The following is an 18,457-nucleotide window of genomic DNA, read 5'->3' as shown; positions in this document are numbered from 1 at the left end:
CCAATACAGGGTCACTCACTAACACAGCTCTTAATACAATCAACCTTTTACCAGCAAAATAAACCTTTTACTGTCTACTTCCATTCTGTGTTTCTGTGTGTATGTCACTTAACAATTCCTTCCATAACACTTTATTTTTATCCATCGATCTGCTGCCTACCTACCTACTTGTGACTGTAAAAATAAATGTAACTTTATATTAATATATCCAATGTTAATTTGGTACCATAATGTTTTCTCTAGCCTTTTCCATTGTTTCTTAGTTTAAATTTCTATACAAAAAAATGAGAAGTCTGGCTCTCAGTCTATGAGTTTTTAATTTATTTGTTCAATTCTAGTATAAATGTAAAATAGGCTCAGAATTGCTCATCTGTCTCTGTGTTTCATGCATGCCTAGGTGCTCTAACGTGGTATACAAACAGTGTTGGGGATCACATGTGCTTTTCTTTCTGACATCTGCTAGCTCTTTTACCTTTGACAAATTGCTTACTGTTACTGAAAACAGTAGATATGATTGTTAGACTGAATTACTCTCTACCCAAACAAAAAGCTGGGTATTGAAGACTCAACCCCTCTATTAGGAGGCAAGGAATTTCAAGATGTAATTGGGGTTCAAAGAGATTGACTGTCTTTTTTTTTTTTTTTTTTTTTTTAAAAAATTTTTTTTTTTTGGAACCGGAGATTGAACTCGGGTCCTTGCGCTTGCAAGGCAGGCCACCAAACCGCTGAGCTAAATCCCCAGCCCAGACTGACTGTCTTTATAAGGAGAGTAACAGATACCTGGAGTGATAGTCCCCAGAGCAGAGTCCAGGTGAGGAGGACGCACTGCGAAGATCACCATCTGTGAGCCAGGGAGAAAGCCTTGGTAGAAGCTAAACCTGCTGAAACTTTGGTCCTGGACACAGAACCCCCAGGATTGTGAGAAACGTTTCTTTTGAGTAAATCACCCAATCTGTGGTATTTTATTATGACAACACTAAAAAGCTAACACAGATACTGACAATTATTATTTCATACCAGTTATGTGAAGAGCTATCAAAATATGTAGATGATGCTAGATAACTATTATTTTTTTTCTTTCGTTCAGCATCTAATGCTATTTTTAGTAATTTCACTTATTCATGAGGAAATTGAGAATCACAAAAGTTAAGAGACTTACTTCATCAATACCATAGATTATAAAATGTAAAGCCAGGTTTACAAGTATTTATTCTGACTAAATAAGTATGTCATTCCATTGTTGATATATTTCATTGAATTTATAAATAAATTTTATGCTCATCCATTCGGGACACTGTAATATTACATTCCCTACACTGGATAATTTATAGACAATACATTTATTGCTCACAGACTACCAGAGGCTGGAAAGGCCATGATCAAGGAGCTAGAGGATCCGATATCCCTCACAATCTGTCTCCAAGAGATAGCACCTTTCACATGCCCTCACATAGCCAAAGAGATTAACAATGTTTCCCAGATCTCTTTCACAGTGATACTGGTCCCACTCTGAAGGGCAGAGTCCATGTCACCAATCCTCTCCCCAAACTGCCATCTCACTGCAGAGGTTAGGTTTCAAAACGAATTAGAAAAAAATGAAAAAAGAATCAAAATGAATTTGAGAGCAAAAAATTTTCAAATCATGGAAGAGATCTACTTTTGAAGTAAAATATATATAAATTCATTATAGTTTCACAGATTTTATGTGACTCCCTCTAAAATCAAGATTTCATAATTTATAACCAGAGGGAAAAATTTTGGAAGCCAATGTAAAAAATTGCTATAATTGTGCTGCTGTCTTAATAACATTTGTTTAATTTAATTAATTTAATAAAGTCTTAAAAATTTAAATTCAGGAAAAACATTAACAGAGGAGATGAAATGCATGCTTTATTAATAAAGAAGGAGCTATAGTCATTAGCTTCTCTTTTAAGAGGAATTAAGACAGATGCTCAAAAAATCAAAACAAAAGGCCAGGGATTTAGCTCAGTGGTTCTGCCGCATGCCTCACAAGCCCAAGGACCCAAGTTCAATCTCTGGTACCAAAACAAGAAAAGCAAACAGATGGCCAGCTCTTCACTTAGGAAGAGAGTCAGTGCTGGGCACTGAAATCTGTCCGAACATCTGCTTGTTAAAGACGGTGAGTGCTAGTGTTACTAATTCTTCTCTGTTCCGTCAGTCATTCTGTTCTCTAACGGAAGGGCCAGCTCATCTCTCAAACAAACCCATGATTCTATATTAAGTGCTTTTTATTCACTTGTAATATGAAAGGGCTTTCCAGTTTGCAGATTTTCATAGTCTCTGTGCCTGCCAAGAATCGAAGTAAAAATGCAAAGTGTAAATATACATTGTGGATAAAAACACTAGGTTCCTTAGGGCTATACATCTGAGTGAAACGTGTAGGGAGCCAAGCAAGGGCTCCATTTTGGACAGTCTGAGTTACTGGCGTGTATTAAAGAACAGGAGTTACATAGTATGCAGTTAGACACAAGAATCTAGAACTTAGGAAGGTCTTACCTGGAAATACAAATTAAGTGTAAGGCATTGCGGTAGGTGTGTCCCTCGTAACATCACACAAGGAGGAACGACCTAGAAGTGTTCCCCAGGAAATGACAGACAAGAATGCTAGAGTCAAGTTTATATGATTCATATCTTCATCCCGGTTCACTAAGCTCCTGTGACTCTCTCGAGTTCCAATAACTGGGCTCAGTTTTTTCCAATCTTGGATTATGAAATTCCTTGTCAAACTTGGAAACTCCAGTCTTTAGGGTAGACTCTGGAAAGAAATAGCATAGAGCATTACCAGAAAGCATCATTCTGCCACGCTAAGTGTACTATGACAGAATGGCCAAGGAAACTCACTCCTTTTGAACTATACTAATCTGTTACTCTTTCATTCTTTGAAAAGTAAAGTCATGTATTTTACAGTGTTTTTGTCACCCCTCATAATAAACACTCTATCGATTCCTGTAGTAAAAATTACAGCTTGTATATTTGGAAAAGATATTTTTACTCAAATATTTTCTATTTTTTCCCTTGCAAAGCAAAATCATCCAGGAAAACAGAATATACTTCCTAGGTCCCCATTTAGAATAGGAAGACAAAACAACAACTATGAGAGAAACTGAAATAGGTCACTCACTATGTTACATATGCAAATATGACTGAAATTGGATGATATTAAGTATTCGTAGCTAAGTATTTTCTAAATTAATTTAAATTCCAGATTTCTTTTTTTACATATAATATATTAATGTAATAAATTTTTTTCCAACGTCCTGTGGAAAGTCTAATCCTATGCCTTCATTTCATATGTGAATAGTAAGTCACGTAAATGTGATATGGACCACACAGCTGGATAGTAATACCATTGTATAACCTCCTGTGTACTCATTGTACTTCAGCAATCCTGTGAAGCTGATACTGTTATCTTCTACTTAGTAGGTGAGGAAACTGGAGCACTGAAAGATTAATTAGTAATAAAAGTTACACAGATAGAGAATAGTAACAGAGAAAGATGCTGCCTCCCCAAATCTTTCTTCGAAATTGGGATAGGTATTTTAACTAGATGCATACTATACTTGTTAAAAACTACTTTCCAAGTTCCTTGGAATCCAGATATTCGATGAGACTAATAATTTAATAACCTTGTATTATGATACAGAAGAAGGTTTATCTTGCTCAACCCATTGTCTCAGCAGCTACAACTGGAAGAAATGAATCTGAGCTCTTTATAATCTTCCCAGTTTACAGTATTTTCGTAGAGAAACCTAGAAGGATGACATCTCTGAAATATTTGAAAAGAACATAGAACGTTAAAATTCCTATGTTCGGGGTTTGTGAAGGAAATACTGGGAATGTAACAAGAATCGAAAATATCACGGAACAATTTCAAATGGACCTCAAAAGCAAGGAAGCTTACTGTTCCAGACGCTAATGTTTTCTGCCTGTAGTCTTTCTTCTATGTTACAAATGAATCATTTACTTTCCATTTAGTTTTGCCATTGTTCACTCCTAAACTTCTGCCAGCTCTCTGCCACAGAAACACAACATGACAATTATGCAAGGATATTAAGTTAGCATAGAATTTTAGATCTTTCTCAAAAGAAAAGGGAATAGAGAAACAGTGAGGGAAGGGAAAGAGGAAGTAAAGAGCAATTAAGATGTGTTATGCACATACACGAACTCCCCCTAAGGAATGTAAACATTATGTACTGCCAACATGTACTAATAAATAAAAACAAACAGAACCAAAGCAACAAAAAAAGAATATTATACAAGTATATACCATTGAATTGGACTTAAGTTTACATTGAGGAAAAATGTCAAGTATAGTCAAGTTTGCTAAGATATGCTTTAGTGTAATTGTCCAAAACTTTCCATAGCTTAACAGAAATTTATTTATTAGTAACTTATGTTCAAGGCAGGTCAAGAATGTCAACTCTTCCCCTAATGGTCTTTAAGGAAGCTGGTGGAAGGAAGTTCCTTCTCAAATGCCTTTCAGAATTACTGTAAGAGGGGAAAGGAGATATAGTAAGTACTGCACCACACTGACAAAAATGATATACTGTGTTAGTCACTTTCTCGTGGCTAGGACACTCACAAATTAAATGAGGCTTATTTTGGCTCACAGTTTCAGAAGTCTCAGTCCATGGCTGGCTGACTCAAATGCAGAAGTAGCATGGTGTAAAAGCCTTCCATGGAGGCAAGCTGCTAATTTAATGGCAGCTAGGAAGCAGAAAGAGCAAAGGAAGGAAGTGGAGGGGATATAAACCCTTCCAGTTCACGGCCCCATGAACCATCCCTTTTGAACAGGTTCACTTTCTTACAGCATATTCAGCTATGGATTCATCATGGATTAATGAACTTATAAGGACAGCACCCTCATGATCCAATAAACTTCCACACACATGAAAATTTGGGAGAACATTTAGGTCTAAACCTTATTACATACCAACAAATGGTAAAACTAATTTCTGTTCACAGGCAGTGGGCTACATAAGTCACAGGCTTCTATCTAACTTCAAAGAGGAGTGGAAAGTCCAGTTCTGTTGTGCCTCTCAGAATGAAAAACATGGATGTTTATAAATTGACTTGGTGATTATATTTGATTGTATTTGCACAGCTTTAAATGTAGTATTAGCTTGTAATTATCACCAAAGTGGTTCAGGATGTCTTCTCTTTGTAATATGTATTTTAGCTTGAGTCTCAATGGTTGATGAACTACCTACTTTAATTTACTAATTTGATATCTTTTTAACTTTATTTCCATCATCAGGCTAATCTGTATATAATTGTTGTATTATCTTTAAAAGTGGTGTGTTGTTGAGATCTCCTTCTAGAGGAGGGACTTGGGGAAACAACCGTGGACACAATGAATGACCAAAAGCTGATGGCTAATGGCAAAGTTTATCTCTCATCCAGGGTCTTTATAGTAGTTTCAAGGCCACACACAAAAGCACGATCATAGCGGTTTGATGATTAACAGCAATTACGAGCAGTGATTAACAGCAGTCACGAGCAAATAAACATTGTTCAAACTAAAGACATAACATTAGATAAAACAACATCTGTTTATGACTAAAAGGGAGTGTAAACCAGAAACAGGAATGGAGAAGAGAGTAGGGTGTTGCTTGTGGGTAGAGGGACTTGGCTGCAGCACGTCGCCTTCGGGACACCTGTGCCCCAGTGAGAACCAGCATTCCGGGACTCAGGGTTAGTGCTTCTTCCATTCGGCCTCTCACGCCCCAACAGTGTGTTTTCCATGTCGTGTATGGAGTAGTCACGAACATAGTCAAGCCCACAAATCTGCCTGGAAATGTCAAGCCGTACATGAGTATGATAAATTTATGTGAAGCCAACCACAAACAAAACAACAATAAAATAGATGGGAAGGCATAAGTTTAGAAGTTGCCCAGAGCTCAAGCACAACTAGGTCTCAGGGAAGACTGAGGGCTACTTCCAGGAAAGGAGCAACAGAATGAAGAATACTCATCCAAAGAAAGCTTCCAACAGCACTACAGTGAAGTAGCTGAGGAGGAATCAATTCACACTTTTTCCCATTCAATTTCTAACATCTTTGAAGCAAAAATGGCATTCAGTAAATTACAATCTTACAGCTTGACATCCAAGAAAATATTGGTAGGCATGTGAAATGATGAGAAAATTCATTCCATATTTAGGAGAAAAATCATCCAATAGAAATCAACCTAGAAATTTCAACAAAAGTAAAATTAGAAGACAACGTCATTAAAATAACTATTGAAATTAACAGTATTTAAAGAAATAGTACTTAGTATTTAAATTAGCATTTAAAGAAAACAGAAAAATAAGATGATGGTTTTATAAAAATAATCAATAGGAAATATGATATCTGAAATGCACATTGAGCACATGTACTTATCAACAGACTAGACTCCAGTGGAAAAGATAAGTGAACCTTACCTAATAACATAAATGGTACAAAGAGAAGCTCGAAAAAAGAAAAGAAAGCAGAAAAAAAACAACACTCTCTAAGTGATGTGTGTGGCCCATATCAAGTGGTTATGTGTAAGTGAATTTGGAATCCCAGAAAAAGGGCGGGTGAAATAGTTCAAAAATAGTAGTGAAAATGTTCTCAATGATAAGAAAAATTTAAACCATAAGCAAGCTAAAATCTTAATAATTCCAAAGCAAGACACACACACACATAATAATGCAATATTAACATAGCAGTGATGAAGCAAACATTTTGCAAAGCAATTCCAAAAATAATACATATTTATATACCAAAGAAAAAAGATAATTGCTACAGTGTTCTCAAGCACAATACAAAATAGAGATAATTGATCACCAATTTTAAAAATATAAAAGCAATTATCCATTTAGGTCCCTTCCATATCTACTGAAAATACATTTCAAAAATAAAAATGAAAGAAATATCTTTTATTCAAAATATGAATGTATTTCCAACTGACTGTTGGTACATTGTATGTGAACTAAGATTACTGGAACTAATAAAAAAGCAAAGCTAGGTAGAAACTTGGATTTATATTACACAAAAAAGTGGAGGATTTCAGAATTGGTAAAAATATGAATATATGTAGAACATGTTTTTATCTTTTTTAAACAGCTTTAAGAAGTAATTAAATTCCTAAAAAATAAAAACAATAACAGTGAGATTTATATGTAGAGATAAAATTATAAATGACAGAAAGTACACAGTATGATGTTTCTCATGCTTCCAAGCAACTTAAGGAAAAGAGGCTGTAGCAGTGCCAGAGATTTGGTTGTGTTAAAAACCAGTTGCACTTTCAAAACACTTGGGAAAATGCAAGAATGTTGGTGGCTCTCATAAGTTAAACATGGGCCATTGATATAGAAGGCCAAGGGTATGTTACAAGTCCTGCACAGGGAATTAATGGACATGTCATAGGATTCAAATAGAGTCACTGTGAGGTAGAACATAAGAAAATACAAGATGGAGAAGGCATGAGTCAGCCAACAAAAATTCTTCCAGTGATCAGGATGATTGGAAGACCTAGAAAAACTCAAAAAATGTTGATTAAAAGATTAAGAACTAAAGTTCTATCACTGCTTTTCCCATTAATCATAAATAGCAATCCTATTGCATTTGTTTGTATATCTTATATTAGTATTTTAATGCTTAGAAAAAACTTTAATGAATTATGTCAATTAAAAAATGTAGAATGTATGAAGTAGAAATGTCTTTTTCTGCTTAATTCATTTTTGCATCATTAATACTCTGACATTGTTCATTAGACAATAGAGAAATCTAGTCTATTTTTCCTTCAATTTCATTATTTTCATGATTTATATCAAAGAACTGATACTAAATTCACACATATTTAGGATTATTTCATCATCCAATAAACTGGCAGTTCTGATTGTCTTTTTTCTGAAACCAAGTAGTTTCTGATGGTAATATAACTATTCTGCTGCCATTGATTAGGGCTGATAAGGCATACATATTTCATCTTTTAAATCTTTAGTCCATCTATGCTTTTCATATAAAATGGTCTTTCTGTGAAAAACACATGGATGACTCTTATTTTATTATCCAGTCTGAAAATCTCTGCCTTTTATGGGGGCATTTCAGTTATGTAGTTTAAATATTTTTGCAGTATTGGCTATTAGATACATATGTTTGGTTTTTGCTTCTAATATTTACAATTTGCTTCTTAAATTGACATCTACATATTCCTATTCCCTATTCGTACTTTTTATCCTATTGAAGTCATAAAACTCAATTCAACAACTATTAAATTGATCTATATACATTTTGACTTAGAACAATTATGTATATTTAAAATGATTACAATGTATGTATTTACTGATGAATTAAATATTTCTCATGTTATTTATTTCTTTGCATAGATTCAAATGTCTTTTATTATTACTTTCTAGCTGCCAGAAAACTATTCTTTAAATTTCTTGCTGAAAAGATCGGCAAGGTCCCATGTTTAATCCCCAGTACCGGAAAAAAAAAAAAGAAAATCAGCAAGTGATGAATTTTTTTCAGCTTTTGTTTAAGAAATGTTTATTTGATATTTATTTTTAAAAACAATTAGATGAGCATAATATTTTAATTTTAAGGCTGTTTTTTCAGCAAGTTTAAAATGCTATTTCCTACGTCACTTGTAATAAGACATCTGCTGTCTATCTTTCTTCATAATGTATGATTTTACTCTGCCTCTATTTAAAATTTTTCCACATACCACTAGTTCAAGAATTGGAATATTATTTGCCTTGTAAGATTTCACTTACATTTATTCTCCTTGGGATTTATTAAGCTTGTTACTGTATGAGTTTATTACTTTCAACAACTTTCAGTTGTAATTTTTTATAACTATTTTCTTTCTTCTATAGCAGAGTCTCTAATTATACTTCTGATAACTCTCTTGATATATTCTCATATGTTCTCAGAGGACACTGGTATACTACGATTATTTAAATTTTTCTATGATTTATTGGAATAGTTTCTCTTGCTATGTATTCAAGTTTACTAAAATTCTTCTTCGTTGTACTGCATTTTTATAACTCCTATGTACCTTCCCTTTCTTTATGATAATTATGGGTGTTTTCTATTTTCTCCAGCATATTAAGAATATTTCATAGCAACAATTAAAGTATTTGCAGGCTAATTATATCACCTATGTTATGTCTGGTTCTATTTCAACTTAGTGCTTTTTCTCCTTATGTGTTATAGTTCACTGTTTTTTTTATTTGTTTGGCAATTTTTTTCATTGGATGTTGGATATTATAAATTTTATATTGATGATTAGTGAATTTTATTATACTCTTCTAAGTAGTGTTGGTTTGGGTACAGTTAATTAGAATCAAGATTCTCCACTTTAGACTTGTCTTTAAATTTTGTTAGTAAACATGAAAGCAACTTTCGCAGGAAAAAACAAGCCTTTCAGCAAGGCAATGACTTCCTGAGTTTTCTCCCCCATTGTTTTTGTGTATGCCAAAGTCCATATATTCTACTTGGATAAAGTACAACTAGTCTTTGGGTATGAAATTTGGGATATATTTGGGCTACCATTTTCCTGTAGTCTTCCTGTTTGTCTTTCATGTATTCTCAGATCAATGTCAAGGCAAAGTTTCAAGGGAATCTCTCTTTAGATCTTCACTCTCCTCCCACAAACCCTTCTCCCAGTTCGGGCTCTGAAACTCTAGCCTTATTTCTGAAGTCAGTGATAGGTCAAAGTTTGCTTGGGCCCTCTTTCTTATATTACAGAATGAAACAACTTCCAGGTAATAATCTGGGGAATTCAGGGGACGGGTCTTGTTTGTTTCTCTTTCTTTCAAAGGTTTGCAGACTTAAATTAATTTCTGTTTAATGCTCAGAAAATAATTATTTTCCATAGTTTTGTCTGCCTTTTGAGTTAGTTTTTGTATAAGTGGAGAGACCGAATCCAGTCTTTTACTCTCGCACATGAGAAGATCTCACATACATTCTACATCATGCACATAAATTCCTTCTGAGTGGAGCCTACCAAATATGAATTACCAGACCTCAGAAAACAACTAAGAGGACATGTTCAAATAAACAAACAAGTGTATAGTTTACTAGTTTGTTATTTACTTCAGAATAATGTTTATATAACTCATATTTTTGCATTGCAAACTTGTTCAAATTTTGTTTCTAATATAAGCCAGTATCTGATGCAATTAAATTTGTTCAAAATTTATATGTGATCATTTTTCATAGATAACTACCTAAAGAATTCCAAAATTTATACAGTTAAATCTTCTTTAAAAGTTTGAAATAAGACAGACTTTAACCCAGAAATAAATGTTTCCAAATATTTCCAAATTATTAGAATAATTGATCGATATGTCATAGTTTAAGTTATACACGCATTTTGTGAAAATTATGCATTTCAAAGTTGCTGAAAGCCTATTTTAAACACTGAATAAACTATTTTATTCTTTAATGTATTTCTTCCATGATTTATCTTTGATTGTAATATAAGGAAAAATAAGCAGCTGCATTCTCCAGCTGTGACAGTCCCAATAAATGAGGCAAGCAACACCAGTAATAAATAAAGCAATTTACTCCTTTATAAAAATGAGTATCTCTATTTAAAGTAAAACATGTAGCTAGTGATACATTCAAGCAGCTGTTAGGCTAAACTGAATGCTCACTGGGAAATTAGGTTGCCACCACATTTGGGATATTTTACTGAGAAGGGCATCTTGAGATTCTGATGGAAACTTTTAACAGCCTTCTTTTTGAATTCACTACCAAAAAACCATCTTGTTTTGCTTAGGTCTCTGTACCAGCTGAGTGATAGAATGGAGGCCATTTCTACTATCATGAGCAATCGGCTTCCATTTCCATGGTAAGCAGAGGTTCCAGAGCACTCGTTAATGATAGGCGCAAAGAAATGTAGTAAATCGGTAAGATTTATGCAAAAAACAAAATCATATTTAATCTCCAGAGGCTGCTATGTTTCTGGAACAGTCAGAAGTTATATAAAAGTAGAACATATTCCAATATGAAGCCTTCAGGCATCTTATAATTGTGTGTACACCTACATACATTCTCTCCCTCTCTCTCGTTCTCTTTGCAGTGTGGGTACTATTATAAATTAGGCAATGATGCAGAAATTCGCGTTTCCCAAAGTGTCTCAGGACTAACTGAATTTTCTAACAATCCCTAAATTTTTGAGGATCTGCACCAATGATGAGTTTCCTATTAATGTATACTGGAGAGACCACACATCTATCAAAGAGAGAAATACCAGTTCCCAGACTGTCATCACATTTTCACATGAATGTTTGGATATTAACACTCAAGTCATCATCTATTCATAGATCAAGTCACATGTGTTGAATTTACTTATACCGATGCCTAAGGACTAATACTATTCGTATTTCATTGAAATATTTATAGCCTATATTTGTATGTCTACCTGTGGTTCATATTTTATTTTATATATTTCTTTATTTAACATATTAATATATTTCATACTCCTGTAAGATAGAAGAAAAATTTTTGAACTACTTGCCATTAATTTCAGAAGGCTAGATAACAACCTAATGCAATACATCTAATCAATTTCAATCTTTCTGTTTGCTAGACTGTGAAAAGGGGAAAATTCCACAAAGTAATTGTCAGAATAAAGTCTGAAGGCTCTGCAATAATATTCTTTATTTAATTTCTAGTTTCAGTAATCTGTGTCTTCTTTGATTTTATTGATTTTCCTTTATCCTGTTTTCAATTTCATTAATTTCTGGTTATTATTTTCTTCTTCCTGATTGCTTTGGGTTATCCAGTTTCTTGTGGAGGGTACTACCTAGATTGTTTCACTTTCCCAGGAAAACAAAACCAGTAAGTTGTGTGTGCAAAGAAAAGTGCAAGCTCTCACTGTTCTGTTTTTCTGTACAGAATGGCACCAGACAAGGAGTAGACAAATGAGATGCAGTGGGGCAATCTCCTCATGTGGAAGGTTCTGAACAAATTTCTTGCCTTTTTGCATCACTTAGGTATCTAGGAGGAAGCTAAAATTGTGCAGGGAATAGAAAAGCAGTAAGTCAGAGTAGAGAAAAATATCTTTGTGGAAGACTCCTGATAAGAAGGCTTTAGCTGAGGCACCTAAGAATTGCAGCACCTCAGCCATAACTCACTATCCCTCCACCAAAGGAAGTGTGAATAGAGGTGCTAGGGTAGGAACGTTGCTATGTGTGCAAATGACCATGATGGGCCCTGGGGTGGGGCATTTGGCAGAGAGTGAAGAACCAGTAGACAGGCGGGAAAGCTCTCTGTGGAAACGGTGGAAGGCTTCAATTAGGCTCTCGTTGGAGTCCATCCTTGTAGAGAAGCTGTAGGCGGGCTAACCAGATGCAAGGACATCCTCAATGAGGAGACATGAAGCTGCATTTATCTTTCTCTGCTTCGTGCTTATTTGGAAGCAGGGACAAACAGGAAGGAAATTCCCAGTTTTTCATCAACTACTGTCTGTTTCAGGCAATGGCTATTTGGGCAGCAGGCAGTTCTGCTGCCCGGACTGGTTTCTGCAGACAGGGGCTTGGCTTCCTGGGGTGGTTGCTGGAGTTGAGAACATGGTCACCTTATTGCCTGTATGTCTGGTCTCTCAGAGAAAGCAGTGAAATGCAGTTCAAATTCTGTGATCGAATTTTTGTCAATTTCTGAATAAAGCCCCCAAATATGTGTTCTTCTGAATTTTTTTAGAAACTAGAGATCATATATGAATAGAAAGGAGAAGAAACATGTAATATATAATTTAAATTATACTCTAAACTAAAAAATTCAAAGAACATCAAATTAAGGCAATAAATTTGAGTATGCCATGAAAACACTGAGGAAGAAAAACCAAAGCCTGAAATTCCCCAAAGAACATACAATGCCAATACTAATTATAAGGCATAACACACAATAAACAAGCTAGAGATTTAAATTTTTTATTTAGCATATTTTCATCCAAAAAATAAAGTTGGAATAGCATTTCAGACAAGGCAGACATTCCATGGTATTGATAAAATTGAGGATTGGCAAGCAAACAAAAATTTGAGCTGCCTGTCAATAAAAGTCAATTCCATTGTTCTCTTTATTTGAAAAAGGTAAATAGAAAAACCTCAGAAAAGAGAAAATAATGCTTTATTATAAATATGAAGGTATGGATCAAGTCCTGTAGTTTAATATGATCATTAGTAGTCTAGTTTCTAAAGTCAGGCTCTCCAAAGTCAAGTTCTGTCTCTGCCACTGTTTAAGTCAGCAGTTTTTTTTTTTCCCATAACATGGAATTCTTGTCATCATTATATACCATATGTCAGAAACACTTAACATAAAACCTCATGTTGTTAATATTTCTTCAACTTCTGCTGTAGTTGTATTATTTACTGGAGAAAGTTATTGAGTACCTAATACTTCTTAGTCACTATTTAAAGCACTCATGCTAAGTAAAGACCCAAATAGACACAATTCCTGGTTTAAAAAAATTTTCATGCTACAGCAATACAAATGCTACAAAGAATAAGGAGAGATTAAAAAAACTAAAGAGTAATAGTGTGGAGACATTTGATATAGATAGATGAATATTAGATAGATATAGAAAGATAGATAGATAGATAGATAGATAGATAGATAAATAGATAGATCGAGCTGTACCATGAGGTAACCTTGGAGCCAAGACCTCTACAAAGTGAAGCCAAAAATCACATTGAGAGGTAGAAAGTGCTGTGGTTTGAGTAGGACTTGTCTCCATTCAGATTCAGGCTGTGACATTGTCCCCAATGCAGCAGCTTTGAAAATTGTACTTAATGGAAGGTATCTGAGTAATAAAGGTGGAGCCTTCACGCTATGGTTTGGATCTAAAATGTCAATGCAAAAAATCTCTTATGTTAAGAGAATGGGCTTTTAGAAGACAATTGGATCATGAGTCTCTAACTTCATTAGGGGATTAAATCATTAATGAGATCATAATATAAAGGCGCTGTTGGGGAGTTTCTGGGTCAGAGAGCTTTGAATACAGCAGTAGTTCCAGGCCTCCATTGATCCAATATTTGTATTTCCTATGGTTACCAGTTATAGAGTACAATTTCATACAGGATGTAAAGAGGTCAATAAATATTTGGGTTACATGTAAAACTCATAGAGAAAACTTTTATAAATACCAGAAACCTATGAAATGTCACAATGTAAAATGACTTCTGCCATCCCTAACAGCAGTTTGCTTTGCTTAGTTCAGAATCAACAGACACTGGAGGCATTTAGTCTTATCCTGAGATAACAGGGCACAGCAAGAGCCCTAGCTCAAAAATTTTGTAAACCACATGATTGTAAAGATGAAAAGGACCACCATTAACTGTGTTTTCCTGAACAGGAGTGCCCCTTCCCCTGGGCTAGAATAGATAGCTAGATAATTCTTAAAGGTAAATTCCCCTATCAAGGAAGTGCTGTATCTGGGCTGATAGCTAGATGAATCTTAAAGGTAAACTCCCCTAACAACAAAGGAGTGTTACATCTGGGTTGAAATTCAACTGTCTTGTGACCATGATTTGTATATCATCAATGTGGATTGTGAAAATGAAATGTAACTACCTGGATGAGATCAAGGCTCTAAAGCCCTATAAAAGAGGGAGTTGTCACCCACTACTGGGTCAATCAGGGCACTGCTTTTAGGTGTGATTGACAATCATTGATAGAATAAATTTTTGTTATTTTACTTCCATTCTGCACCTCTCTGTGTGTGTCACTTAGCAATTCCTTCCGTAACAAAACAACTGGATATGGAAAAGTTTGAGCTTGTTCTTGGTGGCCTTCAAGCTAATGATTCCTAATGTGATGTGAAGACATAAACACAGTGCCAATAAACTGAAGCCATCCCTGCCTCACTTGTGCAGCAAGATTCACAGGTTTACCAGGGGACATGGACATGGATGGTTTAGGATCACTGGTACAGCCAGGTCTCTACGAGCAGAAGCCAGAAGCAAAATCTGACAGAGAAGTGGGCTGCCAGAAAGCCTCAAGGGAAGATTAAGCATAGCCTTTTTCTCACTTTATTTTATGGCTGACTAAGGAACTGTAATCCTGTATATCATGTTTTCTTTGAAGATTGGATACTATATTGATTGGACAGCAACAATCTATCCCATACTTTTCTACTGTGAATTTGTACTTTACTAGCTGGCTATGCATCTCAGTAGCTGTGCCTGGGGGATAAAGGAAACAATTCTTGTGTTTATCTACTTCATGTTATGAGCAGCAAGGTGTGTGCATATGTGCAAAAGTGTCAAACTTGGATTTTTATTCATGTAATGTTCCCTCTAAAAGGTTTTGGGTATGGTTACCTGAACATCACAGGGGGTAAAGTACACCCACAGCATACTTGTGTTTGGTAAGCACATATTTTACCATAATAGAATGTGGGTGTGACTCACAGTATCTGTACCTGGGGAAAGCAAAAACCCATCATCTGTTCATGCACCCACTTAGCCTAGGAAAGACAAGGTGTGTACAGGAGCTACAACGCAGCAACAGGTAAATTTTACCCATGAAGTTCTCATTGCTAAATTTCTTTGTATTTTGGATTTGCTTTTTTTAAGCAAAAGTAGTCCAGTTCAGTACAATAGCACAGGAAAACCCAGATTTGCAACTTTTGGAGGAGGTTAACTGTGAATCATCAAAAATGGAAACAAAGTCTTTGTAAACAGGGAAGGGTGGAGAGGGTGAAGGGAGGGCAGGGGAATGGGGAAAAAATGAGAACCAAGACCTGTCATGTAAAGGTACAAGATCCCAATAATGAATGTAACTATACTGTAGACCTAAAATGTACCAATACACTTAATGGGGGGAAAAGTGAATCATCAGATTACTCATGCATAGATAATAAAGATGATAATGACTTTGATGTTGACCATGTGATCCAAAGGTCCTGTGATGGTGAAATGGAGCAAGAATCAACTGATACAGACACAGGGAATGCAGACCTCCTTGATTAAGATGATGAAGAAAACAGTAATATAAATGCATGTTTGACTAGTTGAAATGATACAAAATGGTCACACAACCAAATGAAATGGTTCAATGTTAGAACTAGGTCCAAAAATATAGTGAGGATATTGACAAGGTGCAAAATACTGGACAGAATAATGGCACTACAATTCTATGTTGGAAATTGTAACAGATGAAGTGCTACAAGATGTTGTCAAAAACTATATAATTGATAGTGTGAAATAGGAAGAAAAGGGCTAAAGGTGTAGGGGAAGTGGGAAGAGTAGGGGAAAGGAAATAAGGGAAAGGAAAAAATATGAGAAAAGAAAAAAAATGGAACAAAGTCTTTGTAAATAGGGCAGGGGTGAAGGGAGGGCAGGGGTATGGGGAAAAAATAAGAACCAAGTTCTGACATGTAAAGGTACAAGATCCCAATGATGAATGTCACTGTACTGTATACTCGAGTACCAATAAGCAGGGCATGGTGGAGCACACCTGTAATCCCAGCACTCAGGAGGCTGAAGCAGGAGTATTGTTGTGAGTTCGAGACCAGTCTCAGCTACATAGTGAGTTCTGGAACATTCTTAACTACATAGTGAGACTCTTGTCTCAAAAAAAAAAAAAAGGAAGTGCCAATAAACTCAATAAAAAAAAAACAAGATGTTGTGAAAGACACAAATGCTGAAACACAAGTAAAACTTTCTATATGCACCAATAGCCATACTAAAAAATGTACTTATCACAACACCTCACCAGCTAAACTGAAAGCATCCATAGGTCTGCTGTAGTTAGCAGAACTTTCTCATAGTAATCAAGGGAATGTAAAAGACTTATGGAAAAATGGTATATGTGGGCTTGAGGTTTGCAGTAACAATGACACTGAGGAGATTTGATATCCTTCAGAATTACCTGAGGTTTGATGATAAAACCACCTGCCAAGAAACAAAAAGAATTGATAATCTGGCTGCTATCTGCTCATTGTATCAGATATTTGTAGGTAATTGACAACAAATTTACATACCATCTGAATACATGATTATTTATAAACATCTTGCAGCATCTCATGTATTTCAGGCAGTATATGCCAAAAAAGAACCTTCAAAATATGGCATAAAAATTTATGGTCTTGTAGATGCAAAGACTTATTATGCTTTCAATTTAGAAATTTATGCTGGAACTCGGCCACCTGGTCCTTATTTGTATAGCAATAAACTGAATGATATTGTGAACAGACTTGTTGCTCCTATCCTCCAGGCTAATCAAAATGTGACATGTGACAATTGACTTACCAGTTTCCAACTGATACTACATTTGCCAACAGAGCACAAATTGAGCAGCTTAGGAACTGTACCCAGAAATAATGCAAAAATTTCAAATGAAATGTTATAATTTCAAAACAGAATTGTATAGTAAAATCTGTGGATTTCAGAAAGATACAACATGGGTTTCATATGTGGCAAAGAAAAACAAAATGCTACTGCTAATGTCAACACTGAACGGTGATGGATATATAGAGAAACCACAACAAAATGGAAGCCTGAGATAGTAACTTTCTACAATAAACCAAAGACAAAGTAGATGATGGGTTATGCAGCAACTATGATGTCACTCACAACACAAAGCATTGACCAGTGGTTGTTTTACTCAATCCTAAATACGTGTGCCATAAATAGCTTGATAGTTTACAAAGAAAAATCACAAAAACAAAATACTACAGAGAAATATTCTTCGAGGACTGGGACTGGAGCTCAACAGAGATCTGTCTGTGACACTCACCTGCCATGCTGGAGGTAGCCCTGCAGAGAAAGGCCTTTGTGGTTGAACCTGCTGCAAAGTCATCTCAGGCTTTGCATTTGGAGAAAGCATGGATTTGGAAGCTAACCCACTACCAGCTGAGCTTTTCCATGATGGCAGCCCTCCTCTAGGCTTTGATCTAATCTTCTGAAGACACTGGGGTTGGAAGATCTACTCAGCTGGTCTGGATACTTAGTCTTTAAAATCAAGAGCATACATGTATCTCATTTGGCTGCTAAGTTTCAGAATAATTGCCTAATAACAGTACTAAAGTCAGACAATTATAATGGCTCATTAATTCAAATATATTGATTAGGCAAATAGAATTTTCAGGTACATGAGAGGTGGAAATAACAACTGCTCAGTAAAACTATAAATAATCATTAACATTTTGAAAGTTTTAAAAAACTGATTAGAGGCGTACAAGTATACACAGTACCTTGAAATGTAGATACTATATTTATTTTATGTTAGAAGCATATTTTTCTTCCTTTCGTTAGTAATTTCTAATTATAATCATTTTGGCCATAAAATGTAGTCTGGTTTTTCGGGTTTTGATTTTTTTTTTTCTTTACACTAAGCATTGAACCCATGTCTTTGTGGCAGACTACAACCTATTTCTTCTTCTTCTTCTTCTTCTTCTTCTTCTTCTTCTTCTTCTTCTTCTTCTTCTTCTTCTTCTTCTTCTTCTTCTCCTCC

General features: G+C 35.2%; 1 long non-coding RNA gene across 1 annotated transcript in view; it reads right to left on the bottom strand.

Annotated features, from left to right (window-relative positions):
- Positions 1–2,305: 2,305 nt before the first annotated feature.
- LOC109118451 overlaps positions 2,306–18,457 on the bottom strand; it is an 83,463-nt gene continuing 67,311 nt past the window's right edge. The window contains exon 4 of the long non-coding RNA XR_002025766.2: positions 2,306–2,776. This is a non-coding gene — a long non-coding RNA (uncharacterized LOC109118451). The remainder of the gene's footprint in view (positions 2,777–18,457) is intronic.

This window comes from Fukomys damarensis, unplaced genomic scaffold, assembly GCF_012274545.1.
Source record: "Fukomys damarensis isolate Sample0158 unplaced genomic scaffold, DMR_v1.0_HiC HiC_scaffold_26, whole genome shotgun sequence".
Taxonomy (NCBI): domain Eukaryota; kingdom Metazoa; phylum Chordata; class Mammalia; order Rodentia; family Bathyergidae; genus Fukomys; species Fukomys damarensis.
The sequence above is the reverse complement of the archived record's forward strand: the minus strand, read 5'-3'. Positions and strand labels throughout refer to the sequence as shown.